Source organism: Oncorhynchus mykiss, unplaced genomic scaffold, assembly GCF_013265735.2.
Source record: "Oncorhynchus mykiss isolate Arlee unplaced genomic scaffold, USDA_OmykA_1.1 un_scaffold_87, whole genome shotgun sequence".
Lineage (NCBI taxonomy): Eukaryota > Metazoa > Chordata > Actinopteri > Salmoniformes > Salmonidae > Oncorhynchus > Oncorhynchus mykiss.
Window position 1 is genome coordinate 2,289,375 of NW_023493659.1, and position 19,078 is coordinate 2,308,452.

Consider the following 19,078-nt stretch of genomic DNA (forward strand, 5'->3'; position numbering starts at 1 on the left):
TCGCTGACCAGGTTAATATTATTATTATTATGGGGAAGGGAGACCTGTCTCCTCTCACTGACCAGGTTAATATTATTATTATTATGGGGAAGGGAGACCTGCCTCCTCTCACTGACCAGGTTAATATTATTATTATTATGGGGAAGGGAGACCTGCCTCCTCTCACTGACCAGGTTAATATTATTATTATTATGGGGAAGGGAGACCTGCCTCCTCTCACTGACCAGGTTAATATTATTATTATTATGGGGAAGGGAGACCTGTCTCACTGACCAGGTTAATATTATTATTATTATGGGGAAGGGAGACCTGTCTCACTGACCAGGTTAATATTATTATTATTATGGGGAAGGGAGACCTGTCTCCTCTCACTGACCAGGTTAATGTTATTATTATTATGGGGAATGGAGATCTGTCTCACTGACCAGGTTAATATTATTATTATTATGGGGAAGGGAGACATGCCTCACTGACCAGGTTAATATTATTATTATTATGGGGAAGGGAGACCTGTCTCCTCTCACTGACCAGGTTAATATTATTATTATTATGGGGAAGGGAGACCTGTCTCCTCTCACTGACCAGGTTAATATTATTATTATTATGGGGAAGGGTGACCTGTCTCACTGACCAGGTTAATATTATTATTATTATGGGGAAGGGAGACCTGTCTCACTGACCAGGTTAATATTATTATTATTATGGGGAAGGGAGACCTGCCTCCTCTCACTGACCAGGTTAATATTATTATTATTATGGGGAAGGGAGACCTGTCTCCCTGACCAGGTTAATATTATTATTATTATGGGGAAGGGAGACCTGTCTCCTCTCACTGACCAGGTTAATATTATTATTATTATGGGGAAGGGAGACCTGTCTCACTGACCAGGTTAATATTATTATTATTATGGGGAAGGGAGACCTGTCTCACTGACCAGGTTAATATTATTATTATTATGGGGAAGGGAGACCTGTCTCATCTCACTGACCAGGTTAATGTTATTATTATTATGGGGAATGGAGATCTGTCTCTCTGACCAGGTTAATATTATTATTATTATGGGGAAGGGAGACCTGTCTCCTCTCACTGACCAGGTTAATATTATTATTATCATGGGGAAGGGAGACCTGCCTCACTGACCAGGTTAATATTATTATTATTATGGGGAAGGGAGACCTGCCTCCTCTCACTGACCAGGTTAATATTATTATTATTATGGGGAAGGGAGCCCTGTCTCCTCTCACTGACCAGGTTAATATTATTATTATTATGAGGAAGGGTGACCTGTCTCACTGACCAGGTTAATATTATTATTATTATTATGGGGAAGGGAGACTTGCCTCCTCTCACTGACCAGGTTATTATTATTATTATTATGGGGAAGGGAGACCTGTCTCCTCTCACTGACCAGGTTAATATTATTATTATTATGGGGAAGGGAGACCTGTCTCACTGACCAGGTTAATATTATTATTATTATGAGGAAGGGAGACCTGTCTCACTGACCAGGTTAATATTATTATTATTATGGGGAAGGGAGACCTGTCTCACTGACCAGGTTAATATTATTATTATTATGGGGAAGGGAGACCTTACTCACTTACCAGGTTAATATTATTATTATTATGGGGAAGGGAGACCTGTCTCCTCTCACTGACCAGGTTAATATTATTATTATTATGGGGAAGGGAGACCTGTCTCACTGACCAGGTTAATATTATTATTATTATGGGGAAGGGAGACCTGTCTCCTCTCACTGACCAGGTTAATATTATTATTATTATGGGGAAGGGAGACCTGCCTCCTCTCACTGACCAGGTTAATATTATTATTATTATGGGGAAGGGAGACCTGCCTCCTCTCACTGACCAGGTTAATATTATTATTATTATGGGGAAGGGAGACCTGTCTCCTCTCACTGACCAGGTTAATATTATTATTATGGGGAAGGGAGACCTGTCTCCTCTCACTGACCAGGTTAATATTATCATTATGGGGAAGGGAGACCTGCCTCCTCTCACTGACCAGGTTAATATTATTATTATTATGGGGAAGGGAGACCTGTCTCCTCTCACTGACCAGGTTAATATTATTATTATTATGGGGAAGGGAGACCTGTCTCACTGACCAGGTTAATATTATTATTATTATGAGGAAGGGAGACCTGTCTCACTGACCAGGTTAATATTATTATTATTATGGGGAAGGGAGACCTGTCTCACTGACCAGGTTAATATTATTATTATTATGGGGAAGGGAGACCTTCCTCACTTACCAGGTTAATATTATTATTATTATGGGGAAGGGAGACCTGTCTCCTCTCACTGACCAGGTTACTATTATTATTATTATGGGGAAGGGAGACCTGCCTCCTCTCACTGACCAGGTTAATATTATTATTATTATGGGGAAGGGAGACCTGTCTCCTCTCAATGACCAGGTTAATATTATTATTATTATGGGGAAGGGAGACCTGTCTCACTGACCAGGTTAATATTATTATTATTATGGGGAAGGGAGACCTGTCTCCTCTCACTGACCAGGTTAATATTATTATTATTATGGGGAAGGGAGACCTGTCTCCTCTCACTGACCAGGTTAATATTATTATCATTATGGGGAAGGGAGACCTGTCTCCTCTCACTGACCAGGTTAATATTATTATTATTATGGGGAAGGGAGACCTGTCTCACTGACCAGGTTAATATTATTATTATTATGGGGAAGGGAGACCTGTCTCACTGACCAGGTTAATATTATTATTATTATGGGGAAGGGAGACCTGCCTCACTGACCAGGTTAATATTATTATTATTATGGGGAAGGGAGACCTGTCTCACTGACCAGGTTAATATTATTATTATTATGGGGAAGGGAGACCTGTCTCACTGACCAGGTTAATATTATTATTATTATGGGGAAGGGAGACCTGTCTCATCTCACTGACCAGGTTAATATTATTATTATTATGGGGAAGGGAGACCTGTCTCCTCTCACTGACCAGGTTAATATTTTTATTATTATGGGGAAGGGAGACCTGCCTCCTCTCACTGACCAGGTTAATATTATTATTATTATGGCGAAGGGAGACCTGCCTCCTCTCACTGACCAGGTTAATATTATTATTATTATGGGGAAGGGAGACCTGTCTCACTGACCAGGTTAATATTATTATTATTATGGGGAAGGGAGACCTGCCTCCTCTCACTGACCAGGTTAATATTATTATTATTATGGGGAAGGGAGACCTGTTTCCTCTCACTGACCAGGTTAATATTATTATTATTATGGGGAAGGGAGACCTGTCTCCCCTCACTGACCAGGTTAATATTATTATTATTATGGGGAAGGGAGACCTGCCTCCCCTCACTGACCAGGTTAATATTATTATTGTTATGGGGAAGGGAGACCTGTCTCACTGACCAGGTTAATATTATTATTATTATGGGGAAGGGAGACCTGTCTCACTGACCAGGTTAATATTATTATTATCATGGGGAAGGGAGACCTGTCTCACTGACCAGGTTAATATTATTATTATTATGGGGAAGGGAGACCTGCCTCCCCTCACTGACCAGGTTAATATTATTATTATTATGGGGAAGGGAGACCTGTCTCCTCTAACTGACCAGGTTAATATTATTATTATTATGGGGAAGGGAGACCTGTCTCCTCTCACTGACCAGGTTAATATTATTATTATTATGGGGAAGGGAGACCTGCCTCCTCTCACTGACCAGGTTAATATTATTATTATTATGGGGAAGGGAGACCTGTCTCCTTGTAACGGTGTTCGTCTATAGGAGGAGAAGAAGCGGACCAAAGCGCAGCGTGGTGGTTACTCATGTTCTTTAATTAATGGAAACTGAACGATACATGAAATAACTTAACTCTACAAAAACAACAAACGGAACGTGAAAACCTATACAGCCTATCCTGTGAAAACAAACACAGTGACGGGAACAATCACCCACAAACAAACAGTGAAACCCAGGCTACCTAAGTATGATTCTCAATCAGAGACAACTAATGACACCTGCCTCTGATTGAGAACCATACTAGGCCGAAAACATAGAACTGACCCAAAACATAGAAAAACGAACATAGACTGCCCACCCAACTCACGCCCTGACCATACTAAATAAATACAAAAAACAAAGGAAATAGAGGTCAGAACGTGACAGTACCCCCCCCCAAAGGTGCGGACTCCGGCCGCAAAACCTTGACCTATAGGGGAGGGTCTGGGTGGGCGTCTGTCCGCGGTGGCGGCTCTGGCGCGGGACGCGGACCCCACTTCGCCATTGTCTTAGTCCGCCGTATTGTCCGCCTCCGTGGCTTACTCCCCATGCCCACCCCTCTCAATGACCCCACTGGACAGAGGGGCTGCTTGGGACAGAGGGGCAGCTCGGGACAGAGGTGAAGCAGCAGCTCGGGACAGAGGGGCAGCTGCTCGGGACAGAGGGGCAGCTGCTCGGGACAGAGGGGCAGCTGCTCGGGACAGAGGGGCAGCTGCTCGGGACAGAGGGGCAGCTGCTCGGGACAGAGGGACAGCTGCTCGGGACAGAGGGACAGCTGCTCGGGACAGAGGGACAGCTGCTCGGGACAGAGGGGCAGCTGCTCCGGGCGGAGGGGCTCTAGCGGCCCCTGGCTGACTGGCGGCACTGGCGGCCCCTGGCTGACTGGCGGCACTGGCGGCCCCTGGTTGACTGGCGGCACTGGCGGCCCCTGGCTGACGGGCGGCACTGGCGGCCCCTGGTTGACTGGCGGCACTGGCGGCCCCTGGCTGACGGGCGGCACTGGCGGCCCCTGGCTGACGGGCGGCACTGGCGGCCCCTGGCTGACGGGCGGCATTGGCGGCTCCTGGCAGACGGGCGGCACTGGCGGCGCTGGGCAGACGGGCGGCACTGGCGGCGCTGGGCAGACGGGCGGCACTGGCGGCGCTGGGCAGACGGGCGGCGCTGGCGGCGCTGGGCAGACGGGCGGCGCTGGCGGCGTTGGGCAGACGGGCGGCGCTGGCGGCGCTGGGCAGACGGGCGGCGCTGGGCAGACGGGCGGCGCTGGGCAGACGGGAGGCTCCGGCAGAGGCGCCGGACAGGCGGGAGGCTCCGGCAGAGGCGCCGGACAGGCGGGAGGCTCCGGCAGAGGCGCCGGACAGGCGGGAGGCTCCGGCAGAGGCGCCGGACAGGCGGGAGGCTCCGGCAGAGGCGCCGGACAGGCGGGAGGCTCCGGCAGAGGCGCCGGACAGGCGGGAGGCTCCGGCCGAGGCGCCGGACAGGCGGGAGGCTCCGGCAGAGGCGCCGGACAGGCGGGAGGCTCCGGCAGCGGCGCCGGACAGGCGGGAGGCTCCGGCAGAGGCGCCGGACAGGCGGGAGGCTCCGGCAGAGGCGCCGGACAGACGGGAGACTCCGGCAGCGCTGGAGAGGAGGAAGGCTCTGGTAGCGCCGGAGAGGCGGGAGACTCCGGCAGCGCTGGAGAGGAGGAAGGCTCTGGACGGATGGGCCGGAGAGACAGCCTGGTACGGGGAGCTGCCACCGGAGGGCTGGGGTGTGGAGGTGGTGACGGATAGACCGGGCCGTGCAGGCGCACTGGAGCTCTTGAGCACCGAGCCTGCCCAACCTTACCCGGTTGAATGGTCCCGGTCGCCCTGCCAGTGCGGCGAGGTGGAATAGCCCGCACTGGGCTATGCAGGCGAACCGGGGACACCGTGCGCAAGGCTGGTGCCATGTAAGCCGGCCCAAGGAGACGCACTGGAGACCAGATGCGTAGAGCCGGCTTCATGGCACTTGGCTCGATGCCCACTCTAGCCCGGCCGATACGCGGAGCTGGAATGTACCGCACCGGGCTGTGCACCCGCACTGGGGACACCGTGCGCTCCACAGCATAACACGGTGCCTGCCCGGTCTCTCTAGCCCCCCGGTAACCACAGGAAGTTGGCTCAGGTCTCCTACCTGGCGTAGCCATACTCCCTGTTAGCCCCCCCCCAAGAAATTTTTGGGGCTGACTCCCGGGCTTCCATCCACGACGCCGCGCTGCCTCCTCATACCAGCGCCTCTCCGCTTTCGCCGCCTCCCGTTCTTCCTTGGGGCGGCGATACTCTCCTGGCTGAGCCCAAGGTCCTTTACCGTCTAGTTCGTCCTCCCATGTCCAATCCTCCTCGCGCTGCTCCTGCTGCTGCTTTCTCCTTTGCCCATTACCACACCGCTTGGTCCTGTTGTGGTGGGTGATTCTGTAACGGTGTTCGTCTATAGGAGGAGAAGAAGCGGACCAAAGCGCAGCGTGGTGGTTACTCATGTTCTTTAATTAATGGAAACTGAACGATACATGAAATAACTTAACTCTACAAAAACAACAAACGGAACGTGAAAACCTATACAGCCTATCCTGTGAAAACAAACACAGTGACGGGAACAATCACCCACAAACAAACAGTGAAACCCAGGCTACCTAAGTATGATTCTCAATCAGAGACAACTAATGACACCTGCCTCTGATTGAGAACCATACTAGGCCGAAAACATAGAACTGACCCAAAACATAGAAAAACGAACATAGACTGCCCACCCAACTCACGCCCTGACCATACTAAATAAATACAAAAAACAAAGGAAATAGAGGTCAGAACGTGACACTCCTCTCACTGACCAGGTTAATATTATTATTATTATGGGGAAGGGAGACCTGTCTCCTCTCACTGACCAGGTTAATATTATTATTATTATGGGGAAGGGAGACCTGTCTCACTGACCAGGTTAATATTATTATTATTATGGGGAAGGGAGACCTGTCTCACTGACCAGGTTAATATTATTATTATTATGGGGAAGGGAGACCTGCCTCACTGACCAGGTTAATATTATTATTATTATGGGGAAGGGAGACCTGTCTCACTGACCAGGTTAATATTATTATTATTATGGGGAAGGGAGACCTGTCTCACTGACCAGGTTAATATTATTATTATTATGGGGAAGGGAGACCTGCCTCCTCTCACTGACCAGGTTAATATTATTATTATTATGGGGAAGGGAGACCTGTTTCCTCTCACTGACCAGGTTAATATTATTATTATTATGGGGAAGGCAGACCTGTCTCCCCTCACTGACCAGGTTAATATTATTATTATTATGGGGAAGGGAGACCTGCCTCCCCTCACTGACCAGGTTAATATTATTATTATTATGGGGAAGGGAGACCTGCCTCACTGACCAGGTTAATATTATTATTATTATGGGGAAGGGAGACCTGTCTCACTGACCAGGTTAATATTATTATTATTATGGGGAAGGGAGACCTGTCTCACTGACCAGGTTAATATTATTATTATTATGGGGAAGTTAGACCTGTCTCCTCTCACTGACCAGGTTAATATTATTATTATTATGGGGAAGGGAGACCTGTCTCATCTCACTGACCAGGTTAATATTATTATTATTATGGGGAAGGGAGACCTGTCTCACTGACCAGGTTAATATTATTATTATTATGGGGAAGGGAGACCTGCCTCCTCTCACTGACCAGGTTAATATTATTATTATTATGGGGAAGGGAGAAATGCCTCCTCTCACTGACCAGGTTAATATTATTATTATTATTATGGGGAAGAGAGACCTGTCTCCTCTCACTGACCAGGTTAATATTATTATTATTATGGGGAAGGGAGACCTGTCTCCTCTCACTGACCAGGTTAATATTATTATTATTATGGGGAAGGGAGACCTGTCTCCTCTCACTGACCAGGTTAATATTATTATTATTATGGGGAAGGGAGACCTGTCTCACTGACCAGGTTAATATTATTATTATTATGGGGAAGGGAGACCTGTCTCACTGACCAGGTTAATATTATTATTATTATGGGGAAGGGAGACCTGTCTCACTGACAAGATTAATATTATTATTATTATGGGGAAGGGAGACCTGTCTCACTGACCAGGTTAATATTATTATTATTATGGGGAAGGGAGACCTGTCTCACTGACCAGGTTAATATTATTATTATTATGGGGAAGGGAGACCTGTCTCATCTCACTGACCAGGTTAATATTATTATTATTATGGGGAAGGGAGACCTGTCTCACTGACCAGGTTAATATTATTATTATTATGGGGAAGGGAGACCTGTCTCATCTCACTGACCAGGTTAATATTATTATTATTATGGGGAAGGGAGACCTGTCTCCTCTCACTGACCAGGTTAATATTATTATTATTATGGGGAAGGGAGACCTGCCTCCTCTCACTGACCAGGTTAATATTATTATTATTATGGGGAAGGGAGACCTGCCTCCTCTCACTGACCAGGTTAATATTATTATTATTATGGGGAAGGGAGACCTGTCTCACTGACCAGGTTAATATTATTATTATTATGGGGAAGGGAGACCTGCCTCCTCTCACTGACCAGGTTAATATTATTATTATTATGGGGAAGGGAGACCTGTTTCCTCTCACTGACCAGGTTAATATTATTATTATTATGGGGAAGGGAGACCTGTCTCCCCTCACTGACCAGGTTAATATTATTATTATTATGGGGAAGGGAGACCTGCCTCCCCTCACTGACCAGGTTAATATTATTATTATTATGGGGAAGGGAGACCTGTCTCACTGACCAGGTTAATATTATTATTATTATGGGGAAGGGAGACCTGTCTCACTGACCAGGTTAATATTATTATTATTATGGGGAAGGGAGACCTGTCTCACTGACCAGGTTAATATTATTATTATTATGGGGAAGTTAGACCTGTCTCCTCTCACTGACCAGGTTAATATTATTATTATTATGGGGAAGGGAGACCTGTCTCATCTCACTGACCAGGTTAATATTATTATTATTATGGGGAAGGGAGACCTGTCTCACTGACCAGGTTAATATTATTATTATTATGGGGAAGGGAGACCTGCCTCCTCTCACTGACCAGGTTAATATTATTATTATTATGGGGAAGGGAGAAATGCCTCCCCTCACTGACCAGGTTAATATTATTATTATTATGGGGAAGGGAGACCTGTCTCACTGACCAGGTTAATATTATTATTATTATGGGGAAGGGAGACCTGTCTCACTGACCAGGTTAATATTATTATTATTATGGGGAAGGGAGACCTGTCTCACTGACCAGGTTAATATTATTATTATTATGGGGAAGTTAGACCTGTCTCCTCTCACTGACCAGGTTAATATTATTATTATTATGGGGAAGGGAGACCTGTCTCATCTCACTGACCAGGTTAATATTATTATTATTATGGGGAAGGGAGACCTGTCTCACTGACCAGGTTAATATTATTATTATTATGGGGAAGGGAGACCTGCCTCCTCTCACTGACCAGGTTAATATTATTATTATTATGGGGAAGGGAGACCTGTCTCATCTCACTGACCAGGTTAATATTATTATTATTATGGGGAAGGGAGACCTGTCTCACTGACCAGGTTAATATTATTATTATTATGGGGAAGGGAGACCTGCCTCCTCTCACTGACCAGGTTAATATTATTATTATTATGGGGAAGGGAGAAATGCCTCCTCTCACTGACCAGGTTAATATTATTATTATTATTATGGGGAAGAGAGACCTGTCTCCTCTCACTGACCAGGTTAATATTATTATTATTATGGGGAAGGGAGACCTGTCTCCTCTCACTGACCAGGTTAATATTATTATTATTATGGGGAAGGGAGACCTGTCTCCTCTCACTGACCAGGTTAATATTATTATTATTATGGGGAAGGGAGACCTGTCTCACTGACCAGGTTAATATTATTATTATTATGGGGAAGGGAGACCTGTCTCACTGACCAGGTTAATATTATTATTATTATGGGGAAGGGAGACCTGTCTCACTGACAAGATTAATATTATTATTATTATGGGGAAGGGAGACCTGTCTCACTGACCAGGTTAATATTATTATTATTATGGGGAAGGGAGACCTGTCTCACTGACCAGGTTAATATTATTATTATTATGGGGAAGGGAGACCTGTCTCATCTCACTGACCAGGTTAATATTATTATTATTATGGGGAAGGGAGACCTGTCTCACTGACCAGGTTAATATTATTATTATTATGGGGAAGGGAGACCTGTCTCATCTCACTGACCAGGTTAATATTATTATTATTATGGGGAAGGGAGACCTGTCTCCTCTCACTGACCAGGTTAATATTATTATTATTATGGGGAAGGGAGACCTGCCTCCTCTCACTGACCAGGTTAATATTATTATTATTATGGGGAAGGGAGACCTGCCTCCTCTCACTGACCAGGTTAATATTATTATTATTATGGGGAAGGGAGAAATGCCTCCCCTCACTGACCAGGTTAATATTATTATTATTATGGGGAAGGGAGACCTGTCTCACTGACCAGGTTAATATTATTATTATTATGGGGAAGGGAGACCTGTCTCACTGACCAGGTTAATATTATTATTATTATGGGGAAGGGAGACCTGTCTCACTGACCAGGTTAATATTATTATTATTATGGGGAAGTTAGACCTGTCTCCTCTCACTGACCAGGTTAATATTATTATTATTATGGGGAAGGGAGACCTGTCTCATCTCACTGACCAGGTTAATATTATTATTATTATGGGGAAGGGAGACCTGTCTCACTGACCAGGTTAATATTATTATTATTATGGGGAAGGGAGACCTGCCTCCTCTCACTGACCAGGTTAATATTATTATTATTATGGGGAAGGGAGACCTGTCTCATCTCACTGACCAGGTTAATATTATTATTATTATGGGGAAGGGAGACCTGTCTCACTGACCAGGTTAATATTATTATTATTATGGGGAAGGGAGACCTGCCTCCTCTCACTGACCAGGTTAATATTATTATTATTATGGGGAAGGGAGAAATGCCTCCTCTCACTGACCAGGTTAATATTATTATTATTATTATGGGGAAGAGAGACCTGTCTCCTCTCACTGACCAGGTTAATATTATTATTATTATGGGGAAGGGAGACCTGTCTCCTCTCACTGACCAGGTTAATATTATTATTATTATGGGGAAGGGAGACCTGTCTCCTCTCACTGACCAGGTTAATATTATTATTATTATGGGGAAGGGAGACCTGTCTCACTGACCAGGTTAATATTATTATTATTATGGGGAAGGGAGACCTGTCTCACTGACCAGGTTAATATTATTATTATTATGGGGAAGGGAGACCTGTCTCACTGACAAGATTAATATTATTATTATTATGGGGAAGGGAGACCTGTCTCACTGACCAGGTTAATATTATTATTATTATGGGGAAGGGAGACCTGTCTCACTGACCAGGTTAATATTATTATTATTATGGGGAAGGGAGACCTGTCTCATCTCACTGACCAGGTTAATATTATTATTATTATGGGGAAGGGAGACCTGTCTCACTGACCAGGTTAATATTATTATTATTATGGGGAAGGGAGACCTGTCTCATCTCACTGACCAGGTTAATATTATTATTATTATGGGGAAGGGAGACCTGTCTCCTCTCACTGACCAGGTTAATATTATTATTATTATGGGGAAGGGAGACCTGCCTCCTCTCACTGACCAGGTTAATATTATTATTATTATGGGGAAGGGAGACCTGCCTCCTCTCACTGACCAGGTTAATATTATTATTATTATGGGGAAGGGAGACCTGTCTCACTGACCAGGTTAATATTATTATTATTATGGGGAAGGGAGACCTGCCTCCTCTCACTGACCAGGTTAATATTATTATTATTATGGGGAAGGGAGACCTGTTTCCTCTCACTGACCAGGTTAATATTATTATTATTATGGGGAAGGGAGACCTGTCTCCCCTCACTGACCAGGTTAATATTATTATTATTATGGGGAAGGGAGACCTGCCTCCCCTCACTGACCAGGTTAATATTATTATTATTATGGGGAAGGGAGACCTGTCTCACTGACCAGGTTAATATTATTATTATTATGGGGAAGGGAGACCTGTCTCACTGACCAGGTTAATATTATTATTATTATGGGGAAGGGAGACCTGTCTCCTCTCACTGACCAGGTTAATATTATTATTATTATGGGGAAGGGAGACCTGCCTCCTCTCACTGACCAGGTTAATATTATTATTATTATGGGGAAGGGAGACCTGCCTCCTCTCACTGACCAGGTTAATATTATTATTATTATGGGGAAGGGAGACCTGTCTCACTGACCAGGTTAATATTATTATTATTATGGGGAAGGGAGACCTGTCTCATCTCACTGACCAGGTTAATATTATTATTATTATGGGGAAGGGAGACCTGTTTCCTCTCACTGACCAGGTTAATATTATTATTATTATGGGGAAGGGAGACCTGTCTCCCCTCACTGACCAGGTTAATATTATTATTATTATGGGGAAGGGAGACCTGCCTCCCCTCACTGACCAGGTTAATATTATTATTATTATGGGGAAGGGAGACCTGTCTCACTGACCAGGTTAATATTATTATTATTATGGGGAAGGGAGACCTGTCTCACTGACCAGGTTAATATTATTATTATTATGGGGAAGGGAGACCTGTCTCACTGACCAGGTTATTATTATTATGGGGAAGTTAGACCTGTCTCCTCTCACTGACCAGGTTAATATTATTATTATTATGGGGAAGGGAGACCTGTCTCATCTCACTGACCAGGTTAATATTATTATTATTATGGGGAAGGGAGACCTGTCTCACTGACCAGGTTAATATTATTATTATTATGGGGAAGGGAGACCTGCCTCCTCTCACTGACCAGGTTAATATTATTATTATTATGGGGAAGGGAGAAATGCCTCCCCTCACTGACCAGGTTAATATTATTATTATTATGGGGAAGGGAGACCTGTCTCACTGACCAGGTTAATATTATTATTATTATGGGGAAGGGAGACCTGTCTCACTGACCAGGTTAATATTATTATTATTATGGGGAAGGGAGACCTGTCTCACTGACCAGGTTAATATTATTATTATTATGGGGAAGTTAGACCTGTCTCCTCTCACTGACCAGGTTAATATTATTATTATTATGGGGAAGGGAGACCTGTCTCATCTCACTGACCAGGTTAATATTATTATTATTATGGGGAAGGGAGACCTGTCTCACTGACCAGGTTAATATTATTATTATTATGGGGAAGGGAGACCTGCCTCCTCTCACTGACCAGGTTAATATTATTATTATTATGGGGAAGGGAGAAATGCCTCCTCTCACTGACCAGGTTAATATTATTATTATTATGGGGAAGAGAGACCTGTCTCCTCTCACTGACCAGGTTAATATTATTATTATTATGGGGAAGGGAGACCTGTCTCCTCTCACTGACCAGGTTAATATTATTATTATTATGGGGAAGGGAGACCTGTCTCCTCTCACTGACCAGGTTAATATTATTATTATTATGGGGAAGGGAGACCTGTCTCACTGACCAGGTTAATATTATTATTATTATGGGGAAGGGAGACCTGTCTCACTGACCAGGTTAATATTATTATTATTATGGGGAAGGGAGACCTGTCTCACTGACCAGATTAATAGTATTATTATTATGGGGAAGGGAGACCTGCCTCCTCTCACTGACCAGGTTAATATTATTATTATTATGGGGAAGGGAGACCTGCCTCACTGACCAGGTTAATATTATTATTATTATGGGGAAGGGAGACCTGTCTCACTGACCAGGTTAATATTATTATTATTATGGGGAAGGGAGACCTGTCTCCTCTCACTGACCAGGTTAATATTATTATTATTATGGGGAAGGGAGACCTGTCTCCTCTCACTGACCAGGTTAATATTATTATTATTATGGGGAAGGGAGACCTGTCTCACTGACCAGGTTAATATTATTATTATTATGGGGAAGGGAGACCTGTCTCCTCTCACTGACCAGGTTAATATTATTATTATTATGGGGAAGGGAGACCTGCCTCCTCTCACTGACCAGGTTAATATTATTATTATTATGGGGAAGGGAGACCTGTCTCACTGACCAGGTTAATATTATTATTATTATGGGAAGGGAGACCTGTCTCACTGACCAGGTTAATATTATTATTATTATGGGGAAGGGATACCTTTCTCACTGACCAGGTTAATATTATTATTATTATGGGGAAGGGAGACCTGCCTCACTGACCAGGTTAATATTATTATTATTATGGGGAAGGGAGACCTGCCTCCTCTCACTGACCAGGTTAATATTATTATTATTATGGGGAAGGGAGACCTGTCTCACTGACCAGGTTAATATTATTATTATTATGGGGAAGGGAGACCTGTCTCCCCTCACTGACCAGGTTATTATTATTATTATTATGGGGAAGGGAGACCTGTCTCACTGACCAGGTTAATATTATTATTATTATGGGGAAGGGAGACCTGTCTCACTGACCAGGTTAATAATATTATTATTATGGGGAATGGAGACCTGCCTCCTCTCACTGACCAGGTTAATATTATCATTATTATGGGGAAGGGAGACCTGCCTCCTCTCACTGACCAGCTTAATATTATTATTATTATGGGGAAGGGAGACCTGTCTCCCCTCACTGACCAGGTTAATATTATTATTATTATGGGGAAGGGAGACCTGTCTCACTGACCAGGTTAATATTATTATTATTATGGGGAAGGGAGACCTGTCTCACTGACCAGGTTAATATTATTATTATTATGGGGAAGGGAGACCTTTCTCACTGACCAGGTTAATATTATTATTATTATGGGGAAGGGAGACCTGCCTCACTGACCAGGTTAATATTATTATTATTATGGGGAAGGGAGACCTGCCTCCTCTCACTGACCAGGTTAATATTATTATTATTATGGGGAAGGGAGACCTGTCTCACTGACCAGGTTAATATTATTATTATTATGGGGAAGGGAGACCTGTCTCACTGACCAGGTTAATATTATTATTATTATGGGGAAGGGAGACCTTTCTCACTGACCAGGTTAATATGATTATTATTATGGGGAAGGGAGACCTGCCTCACTGACCAGGTTAATATTATTATTATTATGGGGAAGGGAGACCTGCCTCCTCTCACTGACCAGGTTAATATTATTATTATTATGGGGAAGGGAGACCTGCCTCCTCTCACTGACCAGGTTAATATTATTATTATTATGGGGAAGGGAGACCTGTCTCACTGACCAGGTTAATATTATTATTATTATGGGGAAGGGAGACCTGTCCCCTCTCACTGACCAGGTTAATATTATTATTATTATGGGGAAGGGAGACCTGTCTCACTGACCAGGTTAATATTATTATTATTATTATGGGGAAGGGAGACCTGTCTCACTGACCAGGTTAATATTATTATTATTATGGGGAAGGGAGACCTGTCTCACTGACCAGGTTAATATTATTATTATTATGGGGAAGGGAGACCTGCCTCACTGACCAGGTTAATATTATTATTATTATGGGGAAGGGAGACCTGTCTCACTGACCAGGTTAATATTATTATTATTATGGGGAAGGGAGACCTGTCTCCTCTCACTGACCAGGTTAATATTATTATTATTATGGGGAAGGGAGACCTGTCTCACTGACCAGGTTAATATTATTATTATTATGGGGAAGGGAGACCTGTCTCACTGACCAGGTTAATATTATTATTATTATGGGGAAGGGAGACCTGTCTCCTCTCACTGACCAGGTTAATATTATTATTATTATGGGGAAGGGAGACCTGCCTCCTCTCACTGACCAGGTTAATATTATTATTATTATGGGGAAGGGAGACCTCTCTCACTGACCAGGTTAATATTATTATTATTATGGGGAAGGGAGACCTGCCTCCTCTCACTGACCAGGTTAATATTATTATTATTATGGGGAAGGGAGACCTGTCTCCCCTCACTGACCAGGTTAATATTATTATTATTATGGGGAAGGGAGACCTGTCTCCTCTCACTGACCAGGTTAATATTATTATTATTATGGGGAAGGGAGACCTGTCTCCTCTCACTGACCAGGTTAATATTATTATTATTAGGTTGAAGGGAGACCTGTCTCACTGACCAGGTTAATATTATTATTATTATGGGGAAGGGAGACCTGTCTCACTGACCAGGTTAATATTATTATTATTATGAGGAAGGGAGACCTGTCTCCCCTCACTGACCAGGTTAATATTATTATTATTATGGGGAAGGGAGACCTGTCTCACTGACCAGGTTAATATTATTATTATTATGGGAAGGGAGACCTGTCTCACTGACCAGGTTAATATTATTATTATTATGGGGAAGGGAGACCTTTCTCACTGACCAGGTTAATATTATTATTATTATGGGGAAGGGAGACCTGCCTCACTGACCAGGTTAATATTATTATTATTATGGGGAAGGGAGACCTGCCTCCTCTCACTGACCAGGTTAATATTATTATTATTATGGGGAAGGGAGACCTGTCTCACTGACCAGGTTAATATTATTATTATTATGGGGAAGGGAGACCTGTCTCCCCTCACTGACCAGGTTATTATTATTATTATTATGGGGAAGGGAGACCTGTCTCACTGACCAGGTTAATATTATTATTATTATGGGGAAGGGAGACCTGTCTCACTGACCAGGTTAATAATATTATTATTATGGGGAAGGGAGACCTGCCTCCTCTCACTGACCAGGTTAATATTATCATTATTATGGGGAAGGGAGACCTGCCTCCTCTCACTGACCAGCTTAATATTATTATTATTATGGGGAAGGGAGACCTGTCTCCCCTCACTGACCAGGTTAATATTATTATTATTATGGGGAAGGGAGACCTGTCTCACTGACCAGGTTAATATTATTATTATTATGGGGAAGGGAGACCTTTCTCACTGACCAGGTTAATATTATTATTATTATGGGGAAGGGAGACCTGCCTCACTGACCAGGTTAATATTATTATTATTATGGGGAAGGGAGACCTGCCTCCTCTCACTGACCAGGTTAATATTATTATTATTATGGGGAAGGGAGACCTGTCTCACTGACCAGGTTAATATTATTATTATTATGGGGAAGGGAGACCTGTCTCACTGACCAGGTTAATATTATTATTATTATGGGGAAGGGAGACCTTTCTCACTGACCAGGTTAATATGATTATTATTATGGGGAAGGGAGACCTGCCTCACTGACCAGGTTAATATTATTATTATTATGGGGAAGGGAGACCTGCCTCCTCTCACTGACCAGGTTAATATTATTATTATTATGGGGAAGGGAGACCTGCCTCCTCTCACTGACCAGCTTAATATTATTATTATTATGGGGAAGGGAGACCTGCCTCCTCTCACTGACCAGGTTAATATTATTATTATTATGGGGAAGGGAGACCTGCCTCACTGACCAGGTTAATATTATCATTATTATGGGGAAGGGAGACCTGCCTCCTCTCACTGACCAGGTTAATATTATTATTATTATGGGGAAGGGAGACCTGCCTCACTGACCAGGTTAATATTATTTTTATTATGGGGAAGGGAGACCTGTCTCCTCTCACTGACAAGGTTAATATTATTATTATTATGGGGAAGGGAGACCTGCCTCCTCTCACTGACCAGGTTAATATTATTATTATTATGGGGAAGGGAGACCTGTCTCACTGACCAGGTTAATATTATTATTATTATGGGGAAGGGAGACCTGTCTCCTCTCACTGACCAGGATAATATTATTATTATTATGGGGAAGGGAGACCTGCCTCCTCTCACTGACCAGGTTAATATTATTATTATTATGGGGAAGGGAGACCTGTCTCCCTGACCAGGTTAATATTATTATTATTATGGGGAAGGTAGACCTGCCTCACTGACCAGGTTAATATTATTATTATTATGGGGAAGGGAGACCTGTCTCACTGACCAGGTTAATATTATTATTATTATGGGGGAGGGAGACCTGTCTCCCTGACCAGGTTAATATTATTATTATTATGGGGAAGGGAGACCTGTGTCAGGAAGTCAGTAATCGTCCAACCAAGGTTTAGAAAACCATGGATTTCAAGACAATTTCCTGGAATGTTGCGACCCAAAGTCCAAAAGACTGCTGAACAGCTTCTACCCCTGAAACAGTAGACTGCTGAATAGCTTCTACCCCCAAAACAGTAGACTGTTGAACAGCTTCTACCCCCAAAACAGTAGACTGCTGAACAGCTTCTACCCCCAAAACAGTAGACTGTTGAACAGCTTCTACCCCCAAAACAGTAGACTGCTGAACAGCTTCTACCCCCAAAACAGTAGACTGCTGAACAGCTTCTACCCCCGAAACAGTAGACTGCTGAACAGCTTCTACCCCCAAAACAGTAGACTGCTGAATAGCTTCTACCCCCAAAACAGTAGACTGGTGAACAGCTTCTACCCCCAAAACAGTAGACTGCTGAACAGCTTCTACCCCTGAAACAGTAGACTGCTGAACAGCTTCTACCCCTGAAACAGTAGACTGTTGAACAGCTTCTACCCCCGAAGCAGAAGACTGTTGAACAGCTTCTACCCCCAAAACAGTAGACTGCTGAACAGCTTCTACCCCCAAAACAGTAGACTGGTGAACAGCTTCTACCCCCAAAACAGTAGACTGCTGAACAGCTTCTACCCCCAAAACAGTAGACTGCTGTACAGCTTCTACCCCCAAAACAGTAGACTGCTGAACAGCTTCTACCCCCAAAACAGTAGACTGCTGAACAGCTTCTACCCCCAAAACAGTAGACTGCTGAACAGCTTCTACCCCCAAAACAGTAGACTGCTGAACAGCTTCTACCCCTGAAACAGTAGACTGCTGAACAGCTTCTACCCCTGAAACAGTAGACTGTTGAACAGCTTCTACCCCCAAAACAGTAGACTGCTGAACAGCTTCTACCCCCAAAACAGTAGACTGGTGAACAGCTTCTACCCCCAAAACAGTAGACTGCTGAACAGCTTCTACCCCCAAAACAGTAGACTGTTGAACAGCTTCTACCCCCAAAACAGTAGACTGCTGAACAGCTTCTACCCCCAAAACAGTAGACTGTTGAACAGCTTCTACCCCCAAAACAGTAGACAGCTGAACAGCTTCTACC

The 19,078-nt window shown here is 43.9% G+C and overlaps 1 protein-coding gene across 1 annotated transcript in view; it reads left to right on the top strand.

The window, feature by feature from the left end:
• The window catches only part of LOC118946995 (bifunctional heparan sulfate N-deacetylase/N-sulfotransferase 4-like), a 109,795-nt gene that overhangs the window by 12,831 nt on the left and 77,886 nt on the right, over positions 1–19,078 (top strand). The gene's annotated exons all lie outside the window — the stretch shown is intronic.